We start from the raw sequence: 16,623 nt of genomic DNA on the forward strand, positions 1-16,623 counted from the left end.
ATACAATTCATCATTTCGAATGTTTGTTCCTTCTGGTTCATAAACATCAGTTTCTGGAGTTAATGATCCCAATAATCCCTTAGATAAGACATTGTTAATCAAAAGATCAGCATAAATACTCTGTTTATTTTCCATCTTTTTTAATTTCGCCGCTACGTTAATTCCAATCGCATCATACTCATTTATTTCTGCACTTTGACTTAGTGCCTGGGTACACGCCTTCATAAATTCCACTTGGCGATCTGCAACGGTGCGTTTTTTTTAGTGGAACACAGTGTCTGTGCTGGCTGAGGAGCAGAGAAAAACTTCGAAGTTGTTGGCTGATCTATAATACTAGCTGTATCTATATTTGTAAGCTCCAACACTGATCCCTAAATAAATTATCAATTTAAAGAACCTGTCATATGTAAATACAGAGTATATAAAAAAATTTTAAGGTTTATTTGCAAATGAAATAACTTTTTGTTCACTTTTTTAATTTTTCTATTTTTAAATAAAAAAAAAACCAGAGCCGTCCCGAACAACAATCATGGGGGGTAGACCTACCAAACTTTTACGAAATTACGTAAAACAACGATTTGACCTCAAACGAATTTTGATATTTGTTTTTATTCAAAAGTTATAAGTCGTAAAAACTTGAAACATATATTCCAGTAGTTTTTTAAAGTGACATTGTCTTCATATAATTTTTTTTTTCAAAATATTTCAGCTATTTATAGGCATCTAAAATACTCGATATTTTTAATTTTTTTTTTTATAAATGACAGTAAAATTGTATTCGTTGGGTAAAAAGCTTCAAAATTAAATTTTTAAAACAAGACTCCTAATACATTGTCACAATAGTAGTTAAAAAATATTAAAAATACATAGTCACAATTTTTTTTAATAAGCATTGAAAGTTCGAATTTTGACAAAATACGTAAAAATCACGAAAATTTGCAATTTATTTTGAGTTAGATATTCATAAAAATTTTTCTTTTTAAATCTAAGGTTTAAAAATTCTATACAAGATTATTCATGACAAAAAAATTTCTACAGGAAAGTCAAATTAAATTTTTATGAGCATTTGAATTACAATATTAGATATTCACTCAATTTCTGTTGTACCGATATTCTTATTTTGTTGTTATATAAAACCGAATAATAGTAGACTTGAAATTTACACCAAATATTTATTTCATCAATTCCTAATATAATAGAAGTTTGAAAATATTAAAAATACATAGGCACGTTTTTATTTTTATAACCATTTAAAGTTCAAATTTTGACGAAATTTGTTTAATTGAAAATTTACAAATTTCTTGGTTATTAAAAATGTATAAAATGTTTAACTTTTATAGCTAAGGATTGAAAATTTGAAACAAGGTTCCACGTAAATAGTTAATTCTGCTGCAAAAAAATCTAAAAAAATATTCAAAGAAAGTTTATTTTAATAGTTATTTTAAGTTCAAATTTGGATGAAATTACTAATTAAATAACCAAAAAATAATAAAAAAAACTATATAAAAAATCACACAATAATATATTCATCGCTCCACTCAGAATCTAAAATACATTAAATAGAAAACATGAATTTAAAATATTTTATTACAAATTAAATTTTTTTCTCCTATAGTTTCCATCTAACACAGATGACTGGAGAAATATCGGCACCGGTTTTTAAAATCAGTGGCAATTCATAAACTGTGACGGCTCGATCGACGGAAAACATATTCGAATTGTACAACCCCCCATTACAGGAGCTAAATATTATAACTATAAAGGTTTTTATAGTATCGTATTGATGGCTATTGTTAACAGTAATTATGAATTTACGTACGTTGATGTCGTTAAAAATGGAAGAATATCGGATGGTGGCGTGATTGAAAGTACTTTATTTTTTGAATTATTAAATCAGGACAAATTACATCTCCCCAAAAACGAAGTTACTGTAAAAAATATGAATTTCGTATTTCTCGCTGATGAAGCTTTTTCGTTGAGTGAAAATATTCTAAAACCATACTCTCAAAGAGAATTTAACTATGAAAAACGGATCTTTAACTACCGATTTTTAAGAGCCAGGAATTGTGTGGAAAATGCATTTGGTTTGATTGCCGCAAGGTTTAGAGTATTGCAAAGCGCTATACATTTAGCCCCAGAAAAAGCCACTTACATAGTATTAGCCATATGCATTTTGCATAATTTTTTAAGAAAACGTGGGGGCTCCTACATTTCAAGTTCTACATTTGATAGGGAAGATAACAATCATATTTTACAAGACGGTGAATGGAGAGATACCAATAGTGAACTTGAAGGTTTACAACCTCCTCGTAATGCCTCCATTTCTAGGCTTGCCAAAATGAACCGTGAACAATATAAGGATTTTTTTAATAATGAGGGTTCAGTGGAATGGCAAGACAATATCCTGAAATCGGGAAGAGCCTAATTCTACGAAAGAAAATATTTTTTTGGTTTAAAATTATATTCATATGATATAGCAAGTTATTGATATCATTATTAATAATATTTGATACATGTAAATATGTATAATTTTTTTTTTAGTACCTACTTATAAAGATGTTTTCGTAAATATACAATTTTTTTATTATTATTATTAGCTTCTATATAGTGTACATATGATAGCTCAACAACTATAAAAATATAATTAGGTAATTAAGATATACATTACAATCTACAATTTATAAGGTATTAAAATTATTAAGTATAAATTTAAATAATGGCATTAGTATTTATTTTAATTTGGAAATATTAAATTTTTTTTTTAATTTAACTATTAAAATAGGAAGGAATCCATTAAATGAGAAAAAATTATAATATTATGTAAGTAAATAACATTTTTATTTTTTTGTTATAATACCTATGCTGTAAGGATAAATTTATCATTTTTTTAAGAATAATTTAAAAAATAAAATATTTCAAATACTTACTCCATCATCGTCGTCATTATTCTGTTCAAAATTTGTTTCCTCATTTGTTTCATCGTTACAACTATCAGAAACATTGATACATATGTTACCAATATTACATATGCTGTTTGATGGAGTTTCTTGGTCTATGGTGAATTTTAATAAATCATAATACCAGAGAGTCGGCTTATAAATTTGATCAGCTCCATTGCCAGAACGTTTTGAATTTAAAACTTTTTTCAGTTCTTTCCTGTAGGAACCTCGAAGTCCTTGGATTTTTTTCACCACGAAGTCACGGTTTGCTGCAGGATGGATTGTTTTGCATAAATCGACGAGCTCATCATACGCGGCACTTTTTAAGTTTTTGTTTAAGTATTCTTTGGATTTTATTTTCCAAAGACATGGGAATTCACGATACTTTTCTAAAAAAGTAGTCGTAAATTCTTTAGACCAATATCGCGTATCACTCATATTCAAAATTTTATAATTTTATATTTTAGTAACAAACTAATAGTTTTATATTCTAATAAAAATATTAATTAGAATATTAAAATATGGCTAGTCGTTAACAGAACTTTTAGTTGAAACAAAAATCGACAACATACGAAATGAAAGTGAGTGCTAGTTAAACACGCGCGTTCAAGCTAGTGTGTGTGTTCGATCTTGGTAGGTACAAGCTTCGACAAGTCTGTACAGGCAAGCGACAAGTCTGTACAGTATGTACGTCATGAAGTATTATGACCAAACTAATATTAATAAGTCCATAATAATAAGGTGCGTCGTCCTGGCACCCGTAAATCGTCAAAACCCTCCCTAACATATCTCATTTTTTTGTACCCGATTTGTACCCATTTGAACCCTCCATAAAAAAATTTGTACCCCTCTCCCTTTTACGCAAAATCAAATCTCCCTTCCGGGTGCTGTAACGACGTCGTCCTGGCACCCGGAACCACCAAATGTTAACCGATCGATTTCGGACCTATCTCATTTTTTTGTACCCGATTTGTACCCATTTGAACCCTCCATAAAAAAATTTGTACCCCTCTCCCTTTTACGAAAAATCAAATCTCCCGTCCGGGTGCTGTAACGACGTCGTCCTGGCACCCGGAACCACCAGAAGTCAACCGATCGATTTCGGACCTATCTCATTTTTTTGTACCCGATTTGTACCCATTTGAACCCTCCATAAAAAAATTTGTACCCCTCTCCCTTTTACGAAAAATCAAATCTCCCGTCCGGGTGCTGTAAAACGGTCATACTGGCACAATAAAGACTATTGGATGCGCAGTGCTTGGTGTTTTTAAAAATCTTTGTTTTTCGGTTTACCTAAATGTTCCTCCTTACACATGGATGGTAGTAGCTAGGTAATTACATTATATTACCATTGTATACGAGTATATAAGTATGTATATTGTTATTTGACAAAATCACTTTGTTGTATTTTACTGAAAGAAATGTTTAATTCTTAAGTTTAAAACAATATCACGTTTTGCTACAGCAATAATGGCTTAAAAAATAAATTACAATTTTTTAGTGATACCTATAAGTTATTTGGATCTATATAACTATTCTTAAAAACCTCTACTTAGTATTCTCTATTCTTAACGAATATTAATTAAAAATGTATATAATATATATTATTTTCATCATGGCAAAACGAGTGAATAACATAGTGTTTTTTTAAATCGCTGTAAAAACATAACTGATTATATTTACTGATATATATATTAACTGATATATTTTAAAAATATATTTTATATAGCAGTTTTGGTGGCGATAAGAATAACTGATAACTGATAAGGTGACACAAAAAAATTTTTACGATGTGTTGAAAAAACCGAATTTATGGTAACGGTAAGTAAAATTAAAAAAATACGGCCATCTCAGGGAGATTACCAGAATAAGTATTTTTTTTTACGAAAAATTATTGTATTGTAAGGACCAACATTTATAAAATCTTTTGCGATAAACTGGACCAATAATTTATTTATCACAAATAATTTAAATGATTTTAACTTAAAAAATAAAACATTTTAAATTTTAAACTATTCAAGTAATAGTTTTAGATGCACTTCTTAATGATGTATTTAAAACTAAAATCTGTGGTCAATATTTCTAAGTTTCAGGTTTAGAATAAATAATATATTGTTAATAATAACATGTATGAATTATTTATTTACAAATCTAAATTAGGTTAGAACAAGTGTAAAAGAACAATATTTAATTTACAATATACTAAAACTACCTAACATTATTATACAATTTTAATTTTTAATATTTGTTACAATCAAAACTTAATATCATGTACGGGGTACTAGGTTCGGAAAAAATACAATGGATCAAATGTGATAATGTACTGAAAATTCAAAATTGTAATATAATGATTATAAAATGATAAAGAAATTTACTTTATCATAGATTTTAACTTATGGATTAAATGTATAATATACTAAAATATCTACATTTTACATTCTACATTTTATAAATTTCCAAAATAATAAGAACCCGGTTGTTTATTTGATATCTTGAACTATAAAAATAAATTATATAAAAAAAACAGTTTGTAATAAAAAAACCTAACCAAATAGAATATAAATTTCTTTTTAAATTATTTTAATATGATATTATGTAAAACATAATTTTCAATTTGACTTGGGCTACTTATCAATAGGATAGGTTTTAGATTCTGAGTGAAACGATGAATTTATTGATTTTACAATGATGTGTTGTTTTTTTATTGTTTTTTTGTGTCTGTTATGTCATCACCTTTTAGGTCAAAAAAAAACGTACTGTGAACATACAAATGTATACTACTCACAAGGGCCGGATCTAGGGGGGGGGGAAGTCAGGGATTTATCCCCGGGCGTATAATTTTCGTGGGCGTATTTTTCAAGTCTTAAATTTGTAAATTGAAAATTAAACATGGACATTAAAACAAAAGTCAAAACCAGGTACAAAATAATAAAAGTAAAAACTAATAACATTGTTTTAATAATTAAAAAGGACAAAATAAATATGAAAATATAGGTACGCAATGCCGTGGAAATAGGAAATACCCGTCCGTAACTGTCAGCGGGAGTGTACGCGCCTTAGTCCATCATAGATTAATGTACTCTCTGATTAGTGACATAATAAAGTCTGGTAAAGATACTGTTGAAGAAAATCCAAGCACTTTTACTGACCTAAAAGGTGATGACATAACAGACACAAAAAAACAATAAAAAAACAACACATCATTGTAAAATCAATAAATTCATCGTTTCACTCAGAATCTAAAACCTATCCTATTGATAAGTAGCCCAAGTCAAATTGAAAATTATGTTTTACATAATATCATATTAAAATAATTTAAAAAGAAATTTATATTCTATTTGGTTAGGTTTTTTTATTACAAACTGTTTTTTTTTATATAATTTATTTTTATAGTTCAAGATATCAAATAAACAACCGGGTTCTTATTATTTTGGAAATTTATAAAATGTAGAATGTAAAATGTAGATATTTTAGTATATTATACATTTAATCCATAAGTTAAAATCTATGATAAAGTAAATTTCTTTATCATTTTATAATCATTATATTACAATTTTGAATTTTCAGTACATTATCACATTTGATCCATTGTATTTTTTCCGAACCTAGTACCCCGTACATGATATTAAGTTTTGATTGTAACAAATATTAAAAATTAAAATTGTATAATAATGTTAGGTAGTTTTAGTATATTGTAAATTAAATATTGTTCTTTTACACTTGTTCTAACCTAATTTAGATTTGTAAATAAATAATTCATACATGTTATTATTAACAATATATTATTTATTCTAAACCTGAAACTTAGAAATATTGACCACAGATTTTAGTTTTAAATACATCATTATGAAGTGCATCTAAAACTATTACTTGAATAGTTTAAAATTTAAAATGTTTTATTTTTTAAGTTAAAATCATTTAAATTATTTGTGATAAATAAATTATTGGTCCAGTTTATCGCAAAAGATTTTATAAATGTTGGTCCTTACAATACAATAATTTTTCGTAAAAAAAAATACTTATTCTGGTAATCTCCCTGAGATGGCCGTATTTTTTTAATTTTACTTACCGTTACCATAAATTCGGTTTTTTCAACACATCGTAAAAATTTTTTTGTGTCACCTTATCAGTTATCAGTTATTCTTATCGCCACCAAAACTGCTATATAAAATATATTTTTAAAATATATCAGTTAATATATATATCAGTAAATATAATCAGTTATGTTTTTACAGCGATTTAAAAAAACACTATGTTATTCACTCGTTTTGCCATGATGAAAATAATATATATTATATACATTTTTAATTAATATTCGTTAAGAATAGAGAATACTAAGTAGAGGTTTTTAAGAATAGTTATATAGATCCAAATAACTTATAGGTATCACTAAAAAATTGTAATTTATTTTTTAAGCCATTATTGCTGTAGCAAAACGTGATATTGTTTTAAACTTAAGAATTAAACATTTCTTTCAGTAAAATACAACAAAGTGATTTTGTCAAATAACAATATACATACTTATATACTCGTATACAATGGTAATATAATGTAATTACCTAGCTACTACCATCCATGTGTAAGGAGGAACATTTAGGTAAACCGAAAAACAAAGATTTTTAAAAACACCAAGCACTGCGCATCCAATAGTCTTTATTGTGCCAGTATGACCGTTTTACAGCACCCGGACGGGAGATTTGATTTTTCGTAAAAGGGAGAGGGGTACAAATTTTTTTATGGAGGGTTCAAATGGGTACAAATCGGGTACAAAAAAATGAGATAGGTCCGAAATCGATCGGTTGACTTCTGGTGGTTCCGGGTGCCAGGACGACGTCGTTACAGCACCCGGACGGGAGATTTGATTTTTCGTAAAAGGGAGAGGGGTACAAATTTTTTTATGGAGGGTTCAAATGGGTACAAATCGGGTACAAAAAAATGAGATAGGTCCGAAATCGATCGGTTAACATTTGGTGGTTCCGGGTGCCAGGACGACGTCGTTACAGCACCCGGAAGGGAGATTTGATTTTGCGTAAAAGGGAGAGGGGTACAAATTTTTTTATGGAGGGTTCAAATGGGTACAAATCGGGTACAAAAAAATGAGATATGTTAGGGAGGGTTTTGAAGATTTACGGGTGCCAGGACGACGCACCTATAATAATAAAACTCCTAAATAAATCACGTATCCATAATTTATACTCAGAATCGCAGGCATAATAACTTCCATACTCATTTTCTACCTAATGAAATTTATATATATTTTTTTCATCCTTGATTGACAATAGAACATTAAAGATATCTACCAGGCACTCAGAAAAAAAAATCCCAAAATATTAAAAAAATAATTTCTGAAAAAATTTCTAACACTATAAGAACAAATAAATGTGGAATTGTGAAAATACAAAAACAAAAATTATTATATATACTTACTCGTTATTAGTTATTACTCACATAGCATCGTAATATTAATTTAATACTAATTCGATATTGAAAACTCAGTTTTAAAGTTTAAATTAATGTTAACATATGACCAATTGTAGTATAATTTAATATTTATTAAAGATCGGATAAAGATGAAATGCCGTGTGAAAATCCAATGAAAAATTGAAATAAGCATTCAATCAGCATTAAGAATTTTTTCTTAATTGAATGCTATTTAAATACTCAATAAACATAAGTCAAATTGTATTTGAACATTAATTTAATGATAGTTAAAAGTTTATCCCAAATAATTCAACCTGTATAGAATGTTATCTTAATTTAAATGATCAAACTTTAAAAGTAGAGCGCGGATTTACGTGCATTAAAAACCAACCAAATATGCGCTAAAAAATCCTAATTATGCATAAATATATGCACTAAAAACTCCCGTTTAACAAAATATTTTTATGGACCAAACCTAATTAGAACTAAATTCATTTAATTATATATTTAATTGAATTCTTTATAATACAAATTGTATTTATGTTGACCATCAGACAACTTTGTAATATGGAAGTTTCACTGCATTAATATTTTACAATTTAAATTATTAAATTACTCAAAAAATTGTATGATTGTGTAATTGCATATGTATTTTTATTATTTTAATTAGGTATAATATATGAATTACATTGATATATTAGTTTCTTTTCTTTTTATATTAAATGGTGCTTGAATGAGTGCATATTTTATAAATTGTTCGATCTCTTCATTAATGGTTTCACTTTGAAATTTTTTCAAACACTTGACTGAATCTGTATAATATCAAATAAAACATTTTTTATTACTAAATAGACACATGATTCATAACAAATTGTACTTAAATATATAACAATCATTATATATAAAAAATAATCAACATCGGAAAAAATTTAGGATATAATATACACATATATTATAAAAATAAAATGTAATGATAACAATGCTAAAAAATAATTTTTAAAAATTACTAAATATTTTGTGTAATAAATTGGAAGTTTAAATATAAATTTTAAAATATAGGTTATATGTATACTTATACAGTGGAACCTTGATAATAATCATCAATAGTTTTTATTTTTTTATAATAGTCTATTATGTTCAAGAGAAACGTAATTTATCTTGACTTACTTAGGTTTTCAAATTATTAAGGTTTTAGAAAATAAAATTCAAATTAAAAGAAGCTTTTAAATAGTACTTATATTTTTTTGTTATTGATGTTCATTACTATATTATTATAAAAATATATGTGTAATACAAATGTTCAAATATGTCAAATATATATAAATGTATTATAATAATATGTAGACAAAACAAAAATTTATAGTAAATAGTATAATAGTTTATTTTAATAACAAGTATTTTTTGCAAAGATAATGTGGGATAAAATATTTTAAGAAACACAATCAGTGATAAAATTATCAACCCATATAACAGCCTCTCGGTGTGGCTATCTGATCATTGATAAACTTTGGATTTTCTTTAGTTTTTTATTTAATTTATCAAGGTTTTTGGAAGAACTGAACATCAAATATTTTGAATTTCCAATGGTTCTATATAGTATTTATATTATGTTATTCGTATACTTAACGAGTCTCGCACAATACAAAATGGTGTTTATAAAAAACAAATGGTCACATATATTATATTGATGCACAGCGATAAAATATACTTCACATACGAATATTATTATAAATATAATATAATATGTGTATAGGATTAAATCATTTTTTTTAATACCGAAGATATTACTATTAAGATATCTTGAGTACCTACTTATAATATTTGATTACCTTAATCATGTTTAGTGAAAATATGATTATAATATTATGATATTTAAATTAAATTAATACATTTAATGATATAAAACTATATAAATATATTCATGAAACTTACTAAATATGACTTTCGATATTGCAAGATTGGAAAAACATTTCTTTTTATTTCCTCTGCCATGGAAAGAGTACAACTTTAAAAGGCTGTCCGTAAATAGAAATTGCATTATTCGTTTGACAAAAATCTTTACCGTTTTTCCACCAAGTCCTATCAGCTTCTTTTTCTAGATCAAATCAAGAAAAATATAAACACATTTATAAGGGTACACTCAGTGCCGCAACTACCGGGGGTGTAGGGGGTGCATTGCACCCCCAGCAGAGAATTTAGAGGGCCCCAAAGGGGCCCTCTTTAAATAATTGAAAAAGACTTAAAATTATTACATAGTAAATTAGAAAATAATATAGATAATAATATGTGTCTAATATCTATACTCTATAAATAAAATATATATTATGTTCTGTTGCAACAATCATGTTACCAGTTAAAGCAGAATCAGTAATAATTTATTTTTAATAAACCACCTTTGACTATCGAATATCGATTAGGAAATATAGTTGCTTTTGAAAACTATACTATTAAATAACAATCTAATAAATTAATAGACCCATATACGGGCCGTCATCTGTCAAAATATGTGCTGCCCAATAAATAATTAATAACTATTATTAATATTATTTATTATTCATTACTATTATAATAAAAGTATAAAACCTCAACTTGGCCGAAACCCTCGACTCAACTCTCGGACCACAACCGGATCAGAAAATAAAAACGCTTAACTTTCTTAAGCTAACTAATTTAATTAACAAAATATAATTGTATCTATGAACCCTATGTATATTATCTAAATTGTTATTAAGAATTGTGAACTAATGGCCTTTGCTGCCGAGTTGTTTTTAAGATCAATAAAAAAAAAAAAAAAAAAGGTATAAAACAACTATAATAATTTTTCAAATAATGAAATGGTTATCAACATTTTAATCATAATCCCATGGGTGTATCAATGCAATTTACGTATTTACGTACATTTTAAAATAATTTACGTTAATTAAAAAAAAAAGCATTATTTAAAATATTAAAATTAAAATATTGAGTTATAAGTTATAACAACGGTTTCCAATTTTTTCCGATTTCGGTTTTGAATTTAATACCAGTATCCAATTTTTTGCGGTTTCGGTTTTAAATTATAATACCGGTATCCAATTTTTTCCGATTTCGGTTTTGACTTTAATACCGGTATCCAATTTTTTTCGGTATCGGTTTTAGATTATAATACCGGTATCCAATTTTTTTCGGTTTCGTTTTCGATTTTGATTTCGGTTTCGGTTTTTTAACGGTTTATACCAATTTCTGAAACCGGTTTTGAAATCAGTTTCAAGCCCTGTATTGTATCACCAATTGTCAACATTCGTCGGCAACGATTAACGATTTTAATAATTTCAGTGAACAAAAAAATTAAAATGAGCCACCAATAGACGGACAGTCTGTTAAGCAGTATATAATATTATAATGTAGGTACCAAAGTTATAACACAAACTCGCACATTTCGTTGCGTTCAGCCGTTCGAACTGATCAGGTTAATTTCATAAGATATTTCGATACTTCAAGTTTCAGTTCGGAGCGAGATGAAGACGGATGAAGATAGCTGATTCTTCGGTGGCGTTACGTACTGCACGTCTGTATTCTTGGTGCACTCTAGCTAGGTTTCACCGAAAGAGTCGATGTTTACACGTGAGTTTGTTTTGTAAGGCCATTTTCGTTTCACTACGCCAAGCTTAATACGTATCTTTTTTTTGTATATTATACTATAGGTACACTCCGAGTACACCTTACCTACTAGGTACCTTAGATTTGCTCAATAAGTAATAATAACTATTGCATTCATCATTGAATGATTATTCAGAAGCCAGTTGAGGATAAATGCCAAAAGTATAAATGTAATTACTAATTAAGAATAATTAAAAAATAATTTGTGAAAGGAACACGATTACTGCTATTATTAAAGTCTTAATTATTATTTTCGAATAAATACAAATAATGAATATTTTAATAGCTTTTAACTATTAACATTCAATGTAAATAGTTTTTGATCGACTAATATGTAAGTACCTACAACCTACTATAAAAGAGTATTACAACTACTAAATATTACCTACTATAAAACAGTATTCGTAGAAAATTTTAGACTTGGAAATTTACAAATCTAGTTGGTACTATAGTAGGTTCTGTAAATTTGATGTTCTTAGGTACCTTTTAGGTACCTCTTTATGATAACTCTAAAAACCGGTAATCCCCTTTTTATTTACCTGATGATTCATAAAAAAAAATATTTTTTTTATAAAATATGTTTGTACTTTTAATATCTTATAATATTATAATTTAAATTCAAAATTATAAACTATTTTGGTTATCGTCATATTATCACATTTCAATAAACAAATTGTTCGTAAACACGTAACTCTTTGATATACAATGTTGTATTATATTATATCTATGGATTCATCATATTGACGTAATAATAATATAATAACTATCGTAACAATATTAATTAAGTGTAACATACTTAACTTCTACTATTCAACTAATATCTATATCATATAGGGACGTATAACCAGTGGCGTTGTCAAGGGGGGGGGGGGTGTTTACCCCTCTTCCCACTATTGACATTTTCCACCCTAATAAATGTATTATGTATACGAAAAATGTAAAAACTTGGTTATTTTATAATTAACCCCCTTACCCCCATTTAAAAATCCCGGTTACGTACTACGCCACTGGTATAATCTTGTACACCTAATAAAAATGTTCACGTAATGGTCAACTTTCTATGATCCTGATTCCTGACTCGTATAGGTACCTATATCATTTATAAATAGTGTAATACATATTAATATATTATATACCTACATATATTATGCGTTACCTATATTATGTCCCTAAAAATTCAACAATTATTATTATTTTTATTTATTTTTTACATAAAGGTTACATTACAAAACTCTAATTGTATACACATTTATTTTTATTTTCTTGAACACAATATTTCAAAAAAATATTAATTAATATATAATTAATTGCTATAGTATTTATAAATTATTTAAATAAAATAAACACACCTATCATAATTAGAAATAGGTATAAACCCATGTATATGTATAACCTATTAAAATACAAACTAACAAACATTAAAGAGTACCTACAATATTGTTTTCGGTAGTCGAGTTATAGTAGACAACTGACTTGTGAAGAAATGTTATTTTCGTTAGTTGGGTATAATTGTAAATTTTTTTTAAAAGCTAATTGATGTAATTACCACATAATTAATATTTAATTACTAATAATATATACTTATAACAGTATAAGTATAAATATATATCGTTAAAAAAAAATTAAAAATCAAGTAGGTTAATTAAATTAAAAAAACCAATCTATGTGCAAAGTTTAAAATATATAGGTACCATTTATCTTATTAAACTTATTTTTTAATATTTATACTATCATTTTTTCAAACGTTGTATACACCAAGTTCTGTACATACAAAAAATACATTTTTTCACAAACTTCCTAACATACCTACTGTATCATTTATCACGCCTCTGTAATTGTATACGTAGTACTGAGCACGGGCCAACTAGAATTTATTATTACGATTGGATATAATGTTTCTAGAAAAAAATATAGACTCATCGATCCTAGAGGATAGTATTGGAAAATTCTATAGTATTTATTGATGATGCCAAATTTAAAATTGGCCCAATGTATTTATTGCACTTGTGAAGACATTAAATTAAACGGATTACTGTAGAAACTGGAAACCATCTTTCAATTACGACCTATTGTTGAAAATAAATAACAGTAAATTGTATAATAAACTAAAACGACTATGGAAATTGTATCGAGAAAATTGATTCAGCTATAAATATAAATATTTTTATGTTAAAATTTATACTATAAGAAATCAAAATATATTTTTTCCTTTATCACTCACATTTTTGTCCACGGGGCACGGACACACCTAGTAAAATATTGTTTGTACAGTCAGGTTTAATTCAACCTCTGTGTCCTATAAACCAGTGAGTGTATAGTTATTTTCTTCTTGGAGAGAACCAGAAAACAATTGGTACGTTAAACCTCAGACTTAAAAAAACGCAGTTCCTCCTTATTTGATATTATCTCACATTTAAGCCAGGTCTACTTATATGAGCCAATGGAAAATGAGCTATGTTTGTACTGTAATCGTGGTTTGAATTTATTGATTTTTCAAACGCAAGTTGCTGCCCATTTTTCAAAAGGTGTCATCAAATCATTTTCATTTTAGAAAAAACAAAATTTTATTTTATTTTATTTGTTATATTTTTAAAAGTATTAAGTAGGTATTTAAGTTATAAATTAAATGCATTTTAAACTATAAAACAATTTGCAGATTTTTGTGAGTTTATCAAAATAAATCGAAAAAAATAAATGTTTAAAAAGTAGAAAATGTCAAATATCTATAAGACGTTCAAATATATAATGTATAAAAATCATTGTCAAGCTATACTGCAGAGGTCATATTATTATATTACAAGACGCAACCATAGGTGCATTATTTGAAAATATGGTTAAATAGTGAAATAGTAGGACAGTAGGTATGTAGGTGTAGGTACAGAACATTTATACAGTAGGCATGTACACAACGCATTTATATGATTAATTGATATTTACAAAGACAAATAGTTTCATTTTATGTTCTATGTCGCAATTAATCCAAAATAGAATAACATATTTATGTAATTTGTAGCTGTATACACTCACGACCCAAAAAATTGTCGCAAGGTAATATTATGTATAATTATTTTGAAATTTATTATCAGTGAATTAATATCAAACTAAAGTCTAAGGTAACAATCCAGTGTTTTTAGAATTTTAAATACAGTATGAAGTTGTTAATATTATACACGTTAATTTCTTTGGGTTATAGTAGCATATCAGAGACCAATAAGACAGATATGATTATCAAAATTAAAAAGATTTCTAATCAACATTTTTGGATCGAGAATTTTATGACTCAAAAGATACTAATTGAAAATGAAGTTGTGACTTTAAAAGAAGCTCTAAAAGTAATAACTGATTCTAGTATTGAGTATTTTACTGAATTAGACATAAATGTTGTGTTAAAAGCGGCAAAAGCTCTTTCCACAGCTCAGAAATGTAAATATTCAGACTTAATTATCCATACATTTCGTATTTTTTTTAAAATATTTTCATCATGTCTAAAACTGTCCATTGATAATTTAAAAAATGATGATGTACCGTTGTCAAATACAATAAAAACCTCTTTATATAATATTATAAAACTCACAATTGAACTCAAAACATATACCACAAGATTTATATTTAATATATACCATTTGATGAATTTAATTCCGACTTTAAAGTCTACTGATCACACATTAACAAAATCTTTATTATCCATTAATTTAAATTTAGATCGCATTAAAAGCTATATAGATCAACATCAAGATGAAGCAAATGAATTGGATTTATTACATTTTGTCCAGAAAGTAATTGCTCAAATGATAAATTTAGTTGAACGTTTTAGGTGTAAACATTGTTATATTGAAAATTATTATGATGATTTAATTTCATTAATAAATAATAAAATGACTTGTGAAAAACTAAACGATACAGATAATGGCAGAGTTGGTCATTCAATTGAAGAATCAATCGATAATTTAAAAAAGTTTTTTAACGATCCAAGTTATTTGATTAATGATATTCTGTTTTCTGTGTATATGTACGATCAAAAATACATGTTATTAGAAGATATACTCGAAATTGATATAGACACATCGTTCATTATTCCCGATTTAATTGTTGAATGGAAGAATGCTACCAAATGGCCAACATTAAACAATGTATTAAAGGAAGTTAAATGTACTTACAGTCTTCAAAATATATTTGAATATCAAGTATTATTAATTGAAGTAATAAAAAGTATTTTTTACATAAAATATATGAAAAAAGAGCTAATAACCTCAACTGTAGACATTGAAAAATCATTAAATGAATTTGATGCATTCATTGATAAAATTATACCCAAAAATTATCCAACAGACCTGTATGGTTCAATTAAAAAATTAAGAAATTCACTATATAACTACCTAGAGTTGTCCAAAACTACTTCAGTGTTACCTTTTTCCATTTTTTCCGTCCAACAATTACGTAAAATTTTGATTAACACAGCATGGGTCCACAATGAAAATTGTGAAAAATCTAACATAAATACAACTATAGAAAGTCTACCGATGAATGAACTAGTGTCAAGAATTGTTAAACTGGATAACTTCAAAGTATTTATTCAAATTTTTGAAGAGCTCTCCTATGAATCAAACACTCTAAGTGATTATGA

The 16,623-nt window shown here is 26.8% G+C and overlaps 2 long non-coding RNA genes across 2 annotated transcripts in view; both read right to left on the bottom strand.

Annotated features, from left to right (window-relative positions):
- Positions 1-272: 272 nt before the first annotated feature.
- Positions 273-3,338, bottom strand: LOC132940059 (uncharacterized). The gene is made up of 2 exons (XR_009664055.1): positions 2,928-3,338; positions 273-371 (listed from the first exon to the last, which is right to left on the bottom strand). It is a non-coding gene; the product is annotated as an uncharacterized LOC132940059 (long non-coding RNA).
- Positions 3,339-9,084: 5,746 nt separating this feature from the next.
- LOC132942203 (uncharacterized) overlaps positions 9,085-16,623 on the bottom strand; it is a 41,616-nt gene continuing 34,077 nt past the window's right edge. Inside the window, exons 5-6 of the long non-coding RNA XR_009664234.1 lie at positions 10,293-10,455; positions 9,085-9,172 (exon numbers count right to left, since the gene is read on the bottom strand). This is a non-coding gene — a long non-coding RNA (uncharacterized LOC132942203). The remainder of the gene's footprint in view (positions 9,173-10,292; positions 10,456-16,623) is intronic.

The sequence above is a fragment of the Metopolophium dirhodum genome, chromosome 3, assembly GCF_019925205.1.
Source record: "Metopolophium dirhodum isolate CAU chromosome 3, ASM1992520v1, whole genome shotgun sequence".
NCBI classification, from domain to species: Eukaryota; Metazoa; Arthropoda; class Insecta; order Hemiptera; family Aphididae; genus Metopolophium; species Metopolophium dirhodum.